At 36.3% G+C, this 17,192-nt stretch overlaps 1 long non-coding RNA gene across 1 annotated transcript; it reads right to left on the minus strand.

Moving 5' to 3' along the window:
• Nucleotides 1-8,622: 8,622 nt before the first annotated feature.
• LOC116533325 lies at nucleotides 8,623-16,077 on the minus strand. Its single transcript, XR_004261202.1, has 4 exons — nucleotides 11,538-16,077; nucleotides 9,849-10,402; nucleotides 9,167-9,210; nucleotides 8,623-8,709 (listed from the first exon to the last, which is right to left on the minus strand). It is a non-coding gene; the product is annotated as an uncharacterized LOC116533325 (long non-coding RNA).
• Nucleotides 16,078-17,192: the final 1,115 nt, after the last annotated feature.

The raw sequence follows: 17,192 nt of genomic DNA on the forward strand, positions 1-17,192 counted from the left end.
TTTTTCCTTTCTGTTGGCCACCTGACCTTTCTGATTACTCTTTACCAGCACACATCTTTTTTCCTGTTCCCTCATTTCTTTCTTGAGTCTCCTTGTGTTTGAAAGGATTAGAAAGTCACACTGCTAATGCCAGGTCCTGAAGAGGATGTGGAGATGCAGAAACTCATATAGTGCTGGAGAGAGTGTAAGCTGGTACAACCAATTGGAAATCAGTTTGGCAATAGATATTAAAAAGATGCTCAGCACCTGACCTGTAATTGTCAATTACAATTATCATTAGGGCAGACACCTAGAAAGTGAGGTCCTACTAAGTGCAAGTGATATGGTTTGGCTGTGCCCCCACGGAAATCTCATCTTGACTTGTAGTTCCCATAATCCCCACATGTTGTGGGAGCGACCAGGTGGAGATAATTGAATCATGGAAGCAGTTTCGCCCATCCTGTTATCGTGAGAATGGGTTAGTTCTCCTGAGATCTGATGGTTTTATAAGGGGCTTCCCCCTTCGTGGGGCACTCACTCATTCTCCTTCCTACTGCTGTGTGAAGAAGGATGTGTTTGCTTCCCTTTCCGCCGGGATTGTAACTCTGTTGAAGCCTCCTCAGCCGTACTGAACTGTGAGTCTAACCTCTTTTTTTTTTATAAACTACCTAGTCTCCAGCATGTCTTTATTAGCAGCATGAGAATAAACTAATACAGGAAGACCGTTTTTTTGCTTTTTTCTCTTCAAGGAGGTTCTATCATTATCCTAATTTTACTAATTAGGAAACCAAGGTGCAGAGAAGTTAAATAACACACCCAAGGTCGTACTGTTGTGGTAGAACTGGGGTTTAGAGTGCAGCAGTTAGGCTCCAGAACACCGCATACTGCCTGTAATAACAGAGGTTCCAGGAGTGATGATTATTATGAGTGTTCTCTGCAACGCTACTTAGAAAAATAAAAAGGTATGAATAGCCGAACTTGCCCCTTCAAAAGAGAATGTATGGATATGCCCATGGACTGTTATCAGGAGCTAAAATTAATGAACTGGATCTACAAATATTAACATGGAAAATCTCAAAAATAGAATCTTGCAGGAAGAAAACCAAGGTGCTGCAAAATATACCCAATAACACCATGGATGGAAAATTTAAAACACATGTAACAAAAATACATAGTTTATGGATAATTACACATGTAGTTAAAAACCTTAGATGAGAATGATATAGTCCAATTGAAAGACATCTTTCCTTGAGAGATGGTTGGAATAAGTAATGAGGAATGGAGATGATTTTCTCTGTTTTTATTTAACACAAAAAAGAAAGTTGATGAAAACATGAAAAAATATTAACATATGTTTAATCCAGGCACTGGTACATAAGTATCATTTTTAAAATTCATTTCTGTACATTTAAAATATTTTATATAAGCATTTTGAAAACACTTAGAAATGAGAAGTTAGCCAAAATCTTACATGGAGGAGACCATCAATTTGGTGGCTTTTCAAGTCAAAACAAGCAATTCTTGAGTACAGATTACGTTCCCGGTATTGTGAGGGAATAAGAAAGAAGGAAAAGGCACTTTCTGGGAGTCTAGAGTCCAGTTAAGAATACAGAGCCAGACCAATACAATAACTAGGAAACAACATATGCATAGGCAGGTATTTGTGTAGCACAACCTACACGTACTATAGAAATTTCACTCGAGAGGTTTTAGCAGCTTGTCTATGGTCAGTGTTGCAGAGGAAAGATATATTGGACTAATCTTTGACCTATGGCTGACCCTTTGATGTGATACCTGATGTGAATGATAGCTGGAACTCAGCTCTCAAGGAGTGGGGGATAGGAAGCACTTAGCTATCCATCCGCATTGACAGCCTCTTTCTGATGTAGAGAAGCCAAAAATGTAATTTTATTATTTTTTTAGCCAGCTCTCTGTTTATATATCTCATGTCCATAGAACTGATGTAATTAGAGCCTAGAGATAATACCTAAGATATTTATTGAACAAGTTCATGCTGACTGGGTAATATTTGTTATTCGTTTAGCTCTCTAAACGTACACGATACTTGACAAATATGTAGAAAGACAAGTTTCCTGCCCTGGGGAGTTTATGTTCTAATGCAGACAAACATAACAGAAGGGGTGGGATCTTGACTTGGAGAAGACTTGGCAGGTTGGGAGAGGCTGGCTAGGTAGGAGAGAAGGGAACCCGAAGACACTGGAAAAGTGAGACTGGAAACATGGAGGGAATGGAGGACTTTTAAAGACAGCCTTTAAAAGTAAACACAATGTTGAATCAGTATAATATTTATTTATTTATTTATTTATTTTATTTGAGATGGAGTTTCGCTCTGGTTATTCAGGCTGGAGTGCAATGGCACAATTTTGGCTCACTGCAACCTCTGCCTCCCAGGTTCAAGCGATTCTCCTGCCTCAGCCTTCCAAGTAGCTGAGATTGCAGGTGCCCTCCACCACACCCAGCTAATTATGTATATTTTTTTTAGTAGAAATGGGGTTTTACCATGTTGGTCAGGCTGGTCTTGAACACCTGACCTCAAATGATCCACCTCCCTCGGCCTCCCAAAGTGTTGGGATTACAGGCATGAGCCACTGTGTAATGCTCAACCCAATATAATGTTCTTAAAAAATATTTTTGATATCGGAGGGGGGGGTGGGGGGCGGGGGGTGGAGGGAAAGATAGCATTAGGAGAAATACCCAATGTAGATGACGGGTTGATGGGCGCAGCAAACCACCATGGCATGTGTATACCTGTGTAAGAAGCCTGCACATTCTGTACATGTACCCTAGAACTTAAAGTATTAAAAAAAATTTTTTTTGAGGGTGAGGGTTAAGGGGAGGGACAGCATTAGGACAAATACCTAATGCATGCAAAATTTAAAACCTAAATAATGGGTTGATGGGTGCAGCAAACCACCATGGCACATGTACACCTATGTAACAAACCTGCACGTTCTGCACATGTATCTTAGAACTTAAGGTAAAATTCAAAAAAAAAAAGTTTTTTGGGGTAGGGAAAAAGGTTAAGACAAATGAATCTGATTGTGACAATAGCAAGATTAGCAGCAGAAGCATTATTGGGTTAACAGCAGCTGTAGTGTATTGAAGCTACTGCATGCCAGGCAATGATGCAATGCATCTGTGCTAGGCTCCTTGTATATACTATTTCACCAGTTCTAAAAGGCTGATTTTAGTGTCATTACATTTATGGAAACTGAGGTTCAGAGAAGTTAGACAACTTGCCCAAAGTGACGCATCTAAGAAGTGAATGAGCATGGATTCAAACTTAGATATGACTCCAAAGTTCATGCTCATTGCTCTATGCTCCCCTCCAGACAAAAAGAACATTAAGGAATGAGGAACAGACAGAGTTAAAACATAGTCAGACTAATTGTACACCTTCAGCAATGTTAAATGCAACCACCTCAGCATTTAAAGGAATGAATTTCCTTATGTGAGGAAAAAGTAGTCACAGACTGTAGGTGAAATGACTGAATCGAATTATACTTATCACTAGGAAATTTAAAACAGAAAAATTTGTTGAGACTTATGCTCATGTTCTAGGAGAACAGAGTAGAAAGAGATGAGGAAAGATGATAGACTAAGCTTCAAAATTCCTTAATAAGTGGATATTTAAGATCCCTGGATCTGCAACAAATATGCCTTTCTTTTTTTTTTTTTTGAAATGGAGTCTCACTTTGTATCCCAGGCTGGAGTGCAATGGCACAATCTCGGCTCACTACAACCTCTGCCTCTCGGGTTCAAACAATTCTCCTGCCTCAGCCTCCCGAGTAGCTGGGATTACAGGCACCCACCACCACGCCTGGTTAATTTTTGTATATTTAGTAGAGATGAGGTTTCACCATGTTGGCCAGGCTGGTCCTGAACTCCTGACCTCAGGTGATCCATCTGCCTCAGCCTCCAAAAGTGCCAGGGATTACAGGCGTGAGCCAATGCACCCATCTGAGATCTACTCTTAAAAAATTTCAAGAATGTATTATTGTTAACTTGAGAGACCATGCTGTACATTAAGTCACCAGAACTTATTCATATTATGACTGAAAGTTTGCACTCTAATTAAATCTCCCAATCTTCCCTACCTTCCAGCCCCTGATAACCACCATTCTGCTGTTTCTACAGGTTCAACTTTTTTGGATTCCACATATACATAAGATGATGCTGTATTTGTCTTTCTATGTGAGGCATATTGAAATATACATACAAAAACTCTACACTTCTAGTGTCTATCCCCACATTTTGTGTTCTGATACCACAATCTGTTTTTTATACTATATATACATATATAGACAAGTTATTGTAGTTCTAGTTATTTTTAATATTTTTGTATTTTAACCTTTATACTAGAGTTTATATTGATTTACATACTATCATTACAGTATTTGGGTATTCAGAATTTGACTATATACTTAGCTTTACCAGTGGATTTTATACTTTCATATATTTTTGTATTGCTAATTGACATTCTTTCAGTTCAAATAACTCCCTTAGCTTTCTTACAAGGCAGGTCTAGTGATGATGAACTCCCTCAGCTTTTGTTTGTCTTTCTCTCCTCTTCATTTCTGAAACAGATTTGCTAGGTAAAATACTCTTGATGGCAGTTTTTTCTTTTAGCACATTGAATATATCATCTACTTTTTCCTGGCCTGCAAAATTTCTGCTGAGAAGCCCACTGGTAGTTTAATGGGTATTCTCTTGTATGTGATGAGTCTCTTTTGCTGCTTTCAAAAATCTCTTCTTGACTTTGATTTTTGATAGTTTGATTAAAATGTGTCATTCCCTGGTGGTCCATATCTCTCCCAGATTTGGGAAGTTTTCAGTTATTATTTCTTTAAATGAAATTTTCTTCTATTTTCTCTCAGTCTTCTTTGGGAATTCCATTAATTCATAAATTCATTCTCTTGAGGGTGTCCCATAAATCCCATAGGCTTCTTTGTTGTTTCTTTTCATTCTTTTTTCTTCACTTACTGGATAATTTCAAATGACCTGTCTTTGAGTTTTTTTTGTTTTTTTTTTTTTTTTTTTGCTTGATAAAGTCTGCTTTTGATGCTTTTTGTTGCATATGTTTTTATTCATTCTGTTCTTCAATTCTAGAATTTCATAAGGGTTCTTTCTTATAATTTCTCTCTTTGTTAACTTCTCATTTTGTTTACTTGATTATGTTGAGTTGTCTGTGTTGAACAGATGCTGAACACAGCTGAGTTTCCTTAAAACAATTATTTTAAATTCTTTGTGGGCAGTTTGTAGATCTCCATTTCTTTAGGGAGAGTTACTGGAAAATTATTATATTTCTCTGATAGTATCATGTTCACTTGGTTTTTCTTGTTCCTGAAAGTAAAGACACCTGAAAAAGTAATCACCTCCTCAAGTCTCTACTGACTAGCTTCAGAAAAGAAACACCATCACCAACCGGCCTGACTAGGGATTTCTGAGGCTCTCTCAAAACTTACCTATGGATTTGCCCACTCAACATCTCTTGTTCCCTCTTCAAGAAAAATGCTTAAGATTGTATGTCTTCTCTCAATCACACAAGCCATGGTAGATAATAAAAGGCTACCATTTCTTATTCCTACATCAGTGCCCTGAAATGCTTAAATTTGTATATCTTCTTCCTGTTTTTCAGAATCAGGCTTGTTGTCTGTGCAAGCTCACAAGCCATCTGCAGAGACTTTTACTTTCTGTTCACGGGAGCATGTACAGAGCCAGCTGTAGTCAGGGGCAGGAGTGAGGTACACAGTGTTGGGGGTTCCCATGAGCCAGCTGAAGGGGTCTGCAGGCAAGGTCTCCCAAGTAGCTCATGGGCAGGATTTCTGATGAAGTCTCCAAAGTAGTTAGTAGAATCCAAGGCCTTTGGTTGAGTTCCATGCCCTGGCTGCTGTGAATCCCCATCTCTCTTCCCTGCTTCCAGCTTCTCCCAGCCACTCAGCAGTGCTAAGCACCTCAGTACTCTGGGTGGGGCTAGAATCAAGGGGGCCTCTTTGGCACCACCCCATGGTTGAGTAAGCTGGGTGCTCACTCACTATACTCTCACTTTTTCCTGTAGAATCATGGGCTAAAGGGATCTCTCTTGGTATTGAGCTGTACCTAGAGGAGTGACATACGTAAATGAAATTATTATTTTCTCTTCAATGCACCTATTCTCAAATTTTCTTCTTTAATGGTGTGCTGGAACTTGTCCACTGGACTCCCAGACTCCCTCAAAGGTACTCTCATGCATGTGTGGTTATTAAAATGAGTGCCTCTGTAGGGTTATGATAATCAAAAAATGATTCTTGCTGACATCACTCTCAAGAATTCTTTTAGGTGGGAAATAAAAGTCGTTTAGAATCAGACTGCAGAAACTCTGTAGAGCTACAGAAAACAAGAAGGTACATTACCAAGATCTGTCACAGATTCACAGAACACAGTAATTAAGGTCTGAAAGTCTTCCCAATCAAAGAACAGGAGGAGTTCACTCTGAGTTAACTGTTTAAACAGCATCCCTTGTGAAACAGAATTACCACCGTATGATTTTAGATTGAACCAATTTAATTTCCTACTGTTTGCTTCTAAGCAGGAATTAGAGCTTTCATTCGGAATTGCTAATGGTGCCTATTCTGGACTCCCTTAGCCCAGAACAGAAGAAGAGGGAAGGACTAACATAGTGTGCATGTGATTTAAGACACAGCCAGAACCTGGTCACAGGGCTAGTTCTGCAACAGGCAGGAATAATGAAAAATTAATGAACCCACATGGTATTTATATGTCTAATTTTGATACTAATCATTTGTATACTCTAAGGAAGATGTTATACTTTTACAGAACCATTAAAATGTGCTTTAAACAAAAATATGTATATAATTCTAAAAGTATGTTTCACATTTCATTTCCCAGCAGATGTTCAGTCAATACATTCATGCAGTGACACCTGTAACTCACATGTGGTAGTTTAACTTAGCAACAGTTTATTTCCCTTTGCAATAAAACAATGATTTGAACTAAAAAAAACATAAAAGATGTATATTATTAAGGAAAGATGTTAACAGGTTAACAGATGAAAGCATATAAGCTGAGTGGTGAAGAAACTCAGTAGACAACAGAGGTCTTTTGGAAATCTGTTGGTGACTCCTCAGAGAGAGTCTGAACCTTCTTAGGTGATTCCCAAAATGGACAAGGGAAGAAAGAGAACAGCAAAATGTGAGAATTTGTAAAGGACCTCAGGTGACAAGATAAAGTTTCAGGGAAAGAAGTGAATTGGAAGTGTTATTTATTTCTGGAGACAGGCAGACCAGTCACGCCTATGACACAAGGTCAGCCTCTGCAGCATCTCTTTGATTTGTTTCTCCCGCTCATTGTCTGTAGCCACTGCCACCCTCCAGATCCTGATTTCCTCACACCTGTATAGCTGCAGTGGCTTAATGGTGTGCTGAACCTGACTGGCAAGGCTGATATTTTCATCCCCAATTTATTAATGCAAGAACTAAAGCTCAGAAAGATCCACTCGCTTATTCAAGATTGCACATTTTGAAAATGGTGAAACCAAGACCACAGCCTAGGCATTCTGTTTCCAGGTTCGACGTTCTTTGCACCAAAAAGAAAAAAATGATAATCATTTTAAAATCTTTTATTCTTGGACTCCAAATCTTAAGAGTGTCCCATTTTTCTCCCAAGACTGTGACAACTCTTCTGTTTGACTTTCAAGACCTTCCATTAGTTTGCTCTTGTCTGTCTCTCGATCCTATTTCCAATCACACTTTTAGCTACACTCCCACCTCTCCATCCAAAGCCTGGTTGGCTGCTTTGTGAGCTCACCAAAATCATTCCCACCTCTGTGCCTTTGTTTATGCCATTCCCCCCTTAAAGATCCTTACCTCCTTTATCTTTCATCCCTCTAGACCCCATTCAAATCTTATACATTCTGTGATGGTGTTTTCAATGTATACTCTCTGAACTGTCTATATTGACTGTTTCATCATGGAATATGACTCTTTAATGTATTTTCTTGGATTGTTCTCTAATTGTTACCCTTTGCAACAAAATACAAACCAAATTGCTACAGGCAGTCCTTTGCTTGTTTGTCTTTTCTTAACAACTACTTCATTTTATATAGCGATTTTTGAATTATCATTAGTCTAACATTAAATATATACCAGGACTTCTGTAAATATTTGATAGCTAGAGAAATACAGAAGAATCAGTATTAATAGGAAATATGAAGACTTGGAAATTATAAAATTTGTGGTCAAGGCAAAAGTTTATTAGGTGTGGTGGAAAATTTAAGTGACAAAATTATAACACAAACTGGTTAAAAAGAGGCAGAAACAGAGTTGACCAGCAGACTGAACCATGGCTTTTTTCTGTGTTTCCTTTTATCACAGCTCTGGCTTTCTGACACTCCACAAAACAAGGTAAATGACTTATGATTACTAAACAGACTAACCCAGGCTCAGAAATAATCCGTATTATCTGCAAATGATGATCACATATGTGCTCATGCATCCAGGGTTGTAGCTGGCATTTTATGAAATGACACAAAAGATTCTGCCCATCTTCAATTTTCCAAATTTAATGAGTGTCTTTTCAGAACAGAGGACTATAATAAGAACAAGATATCAAGAAGGTCATTACCCTTGCCCTTGTGGAGCTTTAAGAGTGTGTAGTTTGGAGGAAGTACTTATATCCATGCACAATTAAATAGGTCCGTTGCAGAGCAACCTGTGAACAAATGCGGGTCAAAATATTAGTATGTGTATCCCTGTTGAAGTGATGCTAATAAAAAGGAATAAAAAGAATCGGGTGGAAGATTTTCAAAACAGTGTCAGTAAAAATGATGAACTTAATTTTATGGGGAGAAAAGGGTAAAATATCCTAGTATGTGCAAAGTTATGGACATAGAAGCAAATGCCTCATCACAGTGTACCTGGTAGAGTATGTTTTATTATCATCATTGTTATTAGTATTCCTATTTGATAATAGGAGATGGCTGAACATCTAAATTAAAATCTCCCAGGTCATACAGTGAGTTACTGGGTCAGCTAAAATAAGTGATATTTTAGGAACAGTTTACATCATGAAACACTGAAACTGTATATTTTTTCAATAAATGAAAATACCCTGGGTAGTCCTTAGACAACAATGAGTAGAAATTAAACTATATTTTTAAAGGGCTTACTTCATAAATATTGCAAAGATGGGGCAAAGAGCTTTCTCATTCCCCTAGTAAAGAAAATCAGGGTATTTTTTTAAAGGAAGAAGAATCATTAACAGTATTTCCTGAAGGAGAATACAGCCTTCCAGCCTGTATCAGAATTCCACACTACTACCAGAATTCTAAGATTAAGGGTGTGTTTTACCCACACCCTAGATTTTTGGGAACACAGGCCCTGCATTATGTAAGATCTGCTGAGGAGGATAATGTGACTCTTCTCTTTACGCAAGAGCCCTCATTCTGGTCACACACACACACACATATATATATATATATATATATATATATGTATGTATGTATGTATGTGTATGTGTGTGTGTGTGTGTGTGTGTGTGTGTGTGTGTATGCATGTACTTTTTAAAATGCTCTTTGTCCTTTAGCCAAACTGGCAAATCAGCCTGATTAACACACATCTATTTATCTCTACTGCCAGCTCCTATAAATGGTAGCGTTTACCCAAGACAGAAAAATCTCTTGGAATAACGAATATACTTGTTTCAATAATCTGCAGAGCCATAAAATGAGAATAATTCAGAATAGAAGAGTAGCTGGTTTCAAATACTATTTCATTTTCCTCCCAGCGCACGACTAGAGCCCAGTATACTACTGTATAGTATGGGCTTTTATGAAGGCTTCTATTTCCCACCTGTATTTCTTTTTCTTTTTCCAGCAACAGTCTGCCTTTGCGCCAACTCCTAAATAACCATAAATTTTGTTCTTATAAACCTTAATGAATGCTTGGCCAAGATGCTGTAACTATTGGCTTCTATATTGGAGCATAAATGGAAAGGGGGAAAAAAAGTACACTGTGAAAAACTGGATAAAATGGAAAAAAGATCACAGCAAACCCAAAGTCGCAATTTGCCTTTAATGTGAAGGAGGCCTTGTTTTCACGGTGTGGCAGCTTTCAGGGGTTTTAATCTCAAAGTGGCTGATCAATTTAAGGTAAGTGGCAGGCATTTGGCCTGGTTCCCAGGCTTTGCTTTGCTGCTCTGAGAAAAGAAAGGATTCAGTCAGACACACAGACAACAGGCATCATCAGCGGCTCCCACATTCCAAGCATTTTAACACAGATTAGGTTGGCATGATTCTACTGTTTACTGAAATCTCCTAGGTGTTGCATTTTTCCTTTTCCTTGCTGTGGTTATCCAAGATGGTTTTCTCAGGTCAAGACCTTCATATGCCAAATAGCTTGCAGCGCTGTGAAGGGAAAAGAAGAGCAGAGGTCAAGGCTTCTGATTAAAATGCTATTTCACTTGCTTGCTGCAAAATATGAGACTTCAGACAGCAGGTAATTGAGCACTGAACTTTTTGCCTAAGGCATACATTGAGAGGAACTGTTTTACATGCATGCCTGAGGGGGAAAAAAACGAAGATAATTTCTTTAACAAGGACAAACTTAATTCAACTAGGAATGCCCAAAGGATTAACAGGGTGATCTGTAGTTATTTTTGCTTCAGATTTTATAAGCATGAGGCTTACAGATATGTTGAACGAGATTACGACCAATATAGTTCACTTTTAAATTAATATTTTTACACCATATAGTCTTTACTTTTTCAAAACAGTAATATTAAATGAGTTCAACTGACCCCTTTTGTTCTTAGCAAAAGTTAATTTTTTAAATCCATTTGACCTGTAACCTAGGTTAAATAAAATACACATTCTATCAATTAAGCCAAAAAACAAATAAATTGTCTCTCATACAGTTTTGCTGTATCATACTGTATAGAAAATTTGCATTTTAAAATACATTTTCAGTTTTTAAAGATCCTTTGCCTTACCTTAACATAATCAAGAACACCTTCCCATTAGTTATCTTCACGGCAGACCTCCTCATGTTTTATTTCTCTCTAAGAATTTTATCAAACTAAGAAATTTATATGTGGTTTTAAAAATAATTTTTCTAGCTATTATACTTTTCAAAAGCAAAGTTGAATTATTATATTTACTATACCTAGAAATGCCTTCCTAACATTTCATACATTTATATTGACTTATTTCTTCCAAAACTTACACATTGTTGCACTTAAGTAACCGATATTAAGAATAAGTACTCCTGTTTGTAAGGGTGAGCTTAGAAACTAATGCAACTATATGCAGTTATTTTCACTTCAGTCGTTATATATGCAAGCATGGCTTTTAAAAAGGAATATATGACTTTTCACTGATTAAAGAAAAAAAAATGGAGTCAGTCACCCAAAATATTTTTCCTTTGCTTAAGTTTGAGCTGGGTTTCTGTCACTTGTCCCTTAAAAGAGAAAGATTAGTAAGTTTTCTGTTGGTCACAAATAAACTATCTCTGCTTCCAGGAACAACAAATTCAAATACATACCAAGCCATAATTCCATCTTCTATATAAAGAGCTTCATTGCCCACACTGGGGGTGTCCAGGCCTCCATAAAAGCATGGCCTGTGAGGTTTTCAGCTTCCAAAGTGGAGTAGGAAGATGCTCAAGACTGGGGAGGAGCTAAAAAGAGAAGCTTTATTTTGGGACTGGTAGTAAAAATTGATGGGCATTTTCCAAAAATGTAAGCCTGCAGGAAGAAAGATAAATAACAGAGAAAAAGAGGTAAACAACTATAAAACGCATACTGTACCTAGGAAATAGGAAGAGGGAACACTAGCTAGAAGCAACATTTCCCATTTTCTTTCAGAGAAAATAGTGCATTTATTCTGTTTGCTATGGGCAAAGTTCTAAGATATGCTTTTCATATATACACAAAGATCATAATACATTGTCATTTTGTCACTGGGTCCTCAATGCAGAAAGATAATGTTCGTTTATCTAAGTTGCTTACAAACCCTGCCATGTAGCACCTAAATATCCTAAAAATAGGAATTGGGCAAAGCAGAACATGGAGTAGACTTATGCTTCCAATTTCCAATTTCTAGCTGAAAGACAATGCCAGCTCTACACCATAGTTGACATTGGGCAATCTTTCTGTGCATTGGTTTCCTTTTTTGTAAAATGGATTCAGTGAGAATACCTATCTCATAAGACTCTCACAGGGTTGTGATTCAATGGCCTAATGCATGTAACCACAGTACTATGATTTGATAATTGTTCCATAAAAATTAGCCGTAAACCTTTACTATATCTGTTTGTATTTCATTCTTATTGGGAAGCATATTACACAAGTTCATTTCACAACATTGCTGTCAGATAAGAAATGTGTGGATTCTGTGTGATTATGGATATTAACTAGAGAATCTGTGTGTATTGTTATATATTTGGGAGTGTCTTAGCCCATTCAGACTGCTATAATAAAATACCTTAGGCTGGGTGCTCAAAAATATCAGTAAATAAATTACAATGCATGAGAAATGGTTTTTAAATGTGATGACAGTACATAATTTCAGTAGGGTCAGAGAAAACTGGGTGCTCATGTTGGAGGCTGACTTACAGACTTACAAGTAACAGCCATTTATTGCTCACAGTCCCAGAGGCTGGAAAATCCAGATCAAGGCACCAGCAAATTCAGTGGCTGGTGAGGAATCTCTGCTTCACAGAGGATACATTGTTGTTTCATCTTGACATGGCAGTAGGGGCAAGGCAGCTCCCTTCACCCACTTTTGTAAGAGGCACCAATCACATTCAAGAAGACAGAGCCCTCATAACTGTATTCCCAAAGGACACCCACTTCTTAATACTATCACGTTCGTTGGGGGCTAGGTTCCAACGTAGGAATTTGAGAGAGACACCAACATTTAGACCATAACAGGGAGGATGGGACTCTGTGTGTGTGTGTGTGTGTGTGTGTGTGTGTGTGTGTGTGTGTATACATATACATATGCATGCTGGTATAAGTTTACCTCTTGATTTCTCACGGTATTATGCTCTCAATTATCTCGCTTCCCCCCTCATCTTTCTTCCATGTCCAATTTGTCATTGACTCCAAGAGAGGTAGTTGAGGTATCTTTAAAAATCAAAGCTGGCCTTGAAATTAGAACCCCACATTAAATCTGTTATTCTGTGACACTAAGCAAATCACTTAGTCTCTCAAAGCCTCAGTTTGTCACCTTCAAGTCAATGAGAAAACGATACAGGCTCCTAGCATGACACCTAACCCACAGTAGACACTCAGGATACTTGGTTGAGCCTGCATCTTCCTTCATGATGTCTCTGAAATCTATGCCTTTCTTTTGTTCCCTTTGCCACCCTGGAGCAGGCCTTCATTCCCTCTCATCCAAGGCTCAACCTTCAATTTAGTTTTCTCTGATCCAATTGAAGTCATGTACTGTCATCAGATTAAAAAATGTCTCACTGCATTGCAATGTATTTATTGGTATTTTTGAAGCAAACCAACAAAAATATCAAACTCTGCATATTTTCCTTTCATACTTTTAGGTACATATGTTGTCAATATTGCTATTCTCTAGGCCTATGAAGACCCTTATTGTTTAATTCTTCCTAAATATTCTTTCACTCACTTTCTCTGTGCTGTGTGAGAACTCTCTCTGTTGAAGTCTATATTATATACTACTCTAAGTCCTAAAGATACCAAGATAAATGAGTCCAAAAAATCTTGGCTGTACCATTCACTTGCAATAATATTAATAAAAATTACTATTTATTGTACTTACAACTAAGATTTTATATACATTATCTCATATAATCCTCACAACAACCCTATAAAGTATTATTATTTTATGAGAAACGGTAGCTTAGGAATATTAAATACATTTCCCATTATATAGATAGAAAGTGGTAGAGCACAGATTTGAATCCAGATCAAAGCCTGAATTCTTAAGCTCTCAGCTACTCTGCCTGTGTTATTCTTAGAGAAATAATAGAAATGGCTCTACCATCAGACTGCCATAGATGTCATAAATAAATTGTCATGTCAGTGTTCCAATAAAACTTTATTTACAAAAACAAGAGACTGGCCCACGTACATTTGCCAACCCCTTCGATAGATAACTAAGTTTTTTTAAGTCCTGTTGATAAAGCAGTCATCAAGCTATAGTTTACTAAGAAAAACATTTAGAGTTTTCTAAGAAAGGATTGTTGATTTTTAAAACATTTTGATGAATCATATTAATAAATTCCCTAATAAGACATATTTGCTTTCTGTAATAAACTTTTTTCTTGCTTTTAATATACTTTCTACACATAGAAGAGAAATTAAGGCCCAGAATATAAGAATCCAGCTCCAGGAGAAAAGGGAGTTACAGTGAAGAAATCCCAACATTCAGCATGCAAATTTTCCTATGAAGCATTTCCTGATTTCTGAAATGAGCACATATTGGGCAAGATGGCAGAAACTAGACAGAAAGCAGCTGCTAAGAAGCTAAAAAGCTAAGCAGATATTTAGGCAATCTCATGGTACCAAGGAAACAAAAATTGGAATTCAGGAACCACCAAGTAAAAGAGATACTAGTAAACACTTCAGGCTTTCAATTAAAGCACTGAATAAGATATATCCTAGGATTAAGAATAATACAGAAATATAAAAGCCTTAACCAGATTAAAGTGTTCTGCATGTACTCTTACCTGCCATACAGGAAAAAAAAAATCAAATCTTCTCTGGAAAAGCTTACATCATTCAGAGACTCTACAATTTTTACAATAAATTTCTTATAATCAGTAAAAAAAATCCTAAGTATACTAGGAAATGGTGCCAAACAAAAATAAAGAGAAAAAATAGACAATTAAAAATAGAACCATAGGTGATACAGATATTGGAGTTATAAGACACTGACTTTAAGGTAGCTGTAAACTGATATTTTGAAAAATCATAGATGAGAAAATTAAAAAAAAATCAGGGACTTAAAATCCATTTTTTTAAGTATCAAACACTACAATTAAAATTTAAGAAACTACCACTTTTTATGTTTCATTGTAGTATTATAGAAGAATATTCACCATTTTCTGAAAAACACTATTAAAACATTTCCCTTTTCAATTACATATACTTGAGCCCAGATTTTCTTTATGTACTACAATCAAAACAACACACCACAGTGGATTAAAGACAGAAGCAATAAGAGAATCCCACTGTCTTCCATTAAGCTGGGCATTTAAAAAAAATTGTAAAAACATAAAGCAAGGTTCTTTTTCTCACTTTATTTTTTTGTTTTAGAAAATACAGCTGTTTTCACTTATCTATATATTTTAACATGTAATGGGTTTATTGTTATTTTTAAATAATTTAATAAGTCTTTTAAATTTTCTCAGTCTTCCATTTAATTATGGTAACCATTAATAGATAAAACCCACATAAACAAAAGCTCTTTAGAGTTCTAAATACTTTTTAAGATTGTAAAAGGGTTGCAAGATCAAAAGGTTTGATAACACTGATCTATAGATTCAAAACACTTACAATCAAGTTATCAGCATGTTTTTGTTTATCTGTCTGTGTGTGTGGAAATTGGCAAGCTGTTTCTGATCTTTACATGGAAATAAAAGGATCAAGAATAGCCAAGAGAATTGTGAAGATTAGCTTACAGCTATCAAAGTTTATTTTAAAGCTTTTTTAAAGTTTATTTTAATGTAGCCAAAAGGGTGACTGGCATCAGGAAAAATAGACCAAGAGGATAGAATTGAATCCAGAAATAGTCCTGATATATAGTTACCTGATTTTCAACAACAGTGTTACTATGATGCAGTGGAAAAAGGATGGTCTTTTAAATAAATTATGCTGGATTGATTGTTCTACATTCTTATCAGCATTTGGTATTATCAGTGTTTTGGATTTTAACCGTTCTAATAGATGTGTAGTGATATCTTGTTGTAATTTGGAATTCTCTAATGGCATATGGTGTTGGACATCTGTTGAGATGCCATTTGCTATCTGTATATCTTCTTTGGTGAAGCGTTTGTTCAGGTCTTTTGCCCACTTTGTAATTGGGTTGTTTGTTTTCTTACTGTTGAGTTTTAAGAGTTCTTTGTATATTTTGGACACAAGACCTTTATCAGATATGTGTTTTGCAAATATTTCCCCTTAGTCTGTGACTTGTTTTTAATTCTCTTAAGTTTGTGCTTTGAAGGATATTATAAACAGAATATTCTCCTGTGTTATATTCTAGAACCTTTATTGATTTATCTTTCAATCCATCTGGAATTGATATTTATATCTGATGTGAAGTCGGGGTTAAGTTTTACATACACACATATATACACAAACAGAAACAAATATACATATATAGTATACATACACACACACACGCACACACACACACCCATGCACACATATCCATCCAGAACTCTTATTCGTTGCTGGTAGGAATGCAAAATGGTATAGCCACTTTGGAAGACAAATGGAATTTTATGACAATGGTAAACCTTGTCTCACCTTATGATCCAACAATCATACTCCTATGTATTTGCCCAAATAAGTTAAAAACTTACGTTAACATAAAAATTTGACATGAATGTTTATAGGAACTTTATTAATAATTGCCTAAAATTGAATGCAACCAAGATGTCTTTCAACAGATAAATGGATTAACAAACTGTGGTACATCCCTACAATGGAATATTAATATTACTGAGCAATAAGAAAAAATAAGCTAAAAACAGATATAGAGGAAACTTAAATGCATATTGCCAAGTGAAAGATGCCAGTCTGAATGACCACATATGTGTATTTCCAACAAATGTCATTTTGGAAAAGACAAAACTATAGAGACAGTAAAAAGATTAGTGGTTCCCAGTGTGTATTAATCAGGGCTTTCCAGAAAAACAGAACCAATAAGATATTTATAAATATATAAGAAGAGATGGACTTTATATTAATAACAATGTATCAATATCAGTTCACCAACTGTAACAAATGTATGACATCAATGTAAGACATAAATTAATAGGGAAACTGGAAGAGCAGGGAGTATATGGGAATCTCTGTTCTTTTGCTCAATTTTTCTGTAAAACTAAAATTGCTTTAAAAATAAAATCTAATCAAAATAAAATGTACTAACCAAAATAAGATTATTGATCATTTGGACTTACTAAAATTTAAAGCTTCTACTCATCAAAAGACATGAT

Source organism: Sapajus apella, unplaced genomic scaffold (genome assembly GCF_009761245.1).
Source record: "Sapajus apella isolate SASKATOON/1434 unplaced genomic scaffold, GSC_monkey_1.0 scaffold81, whole genome shotgun sequence".
Lineage (NCBI taxonomy): Eukaryota > Metazoa > Chordata > Mammalia > Primates > Cebidae > Sapajus > Sapajus apella.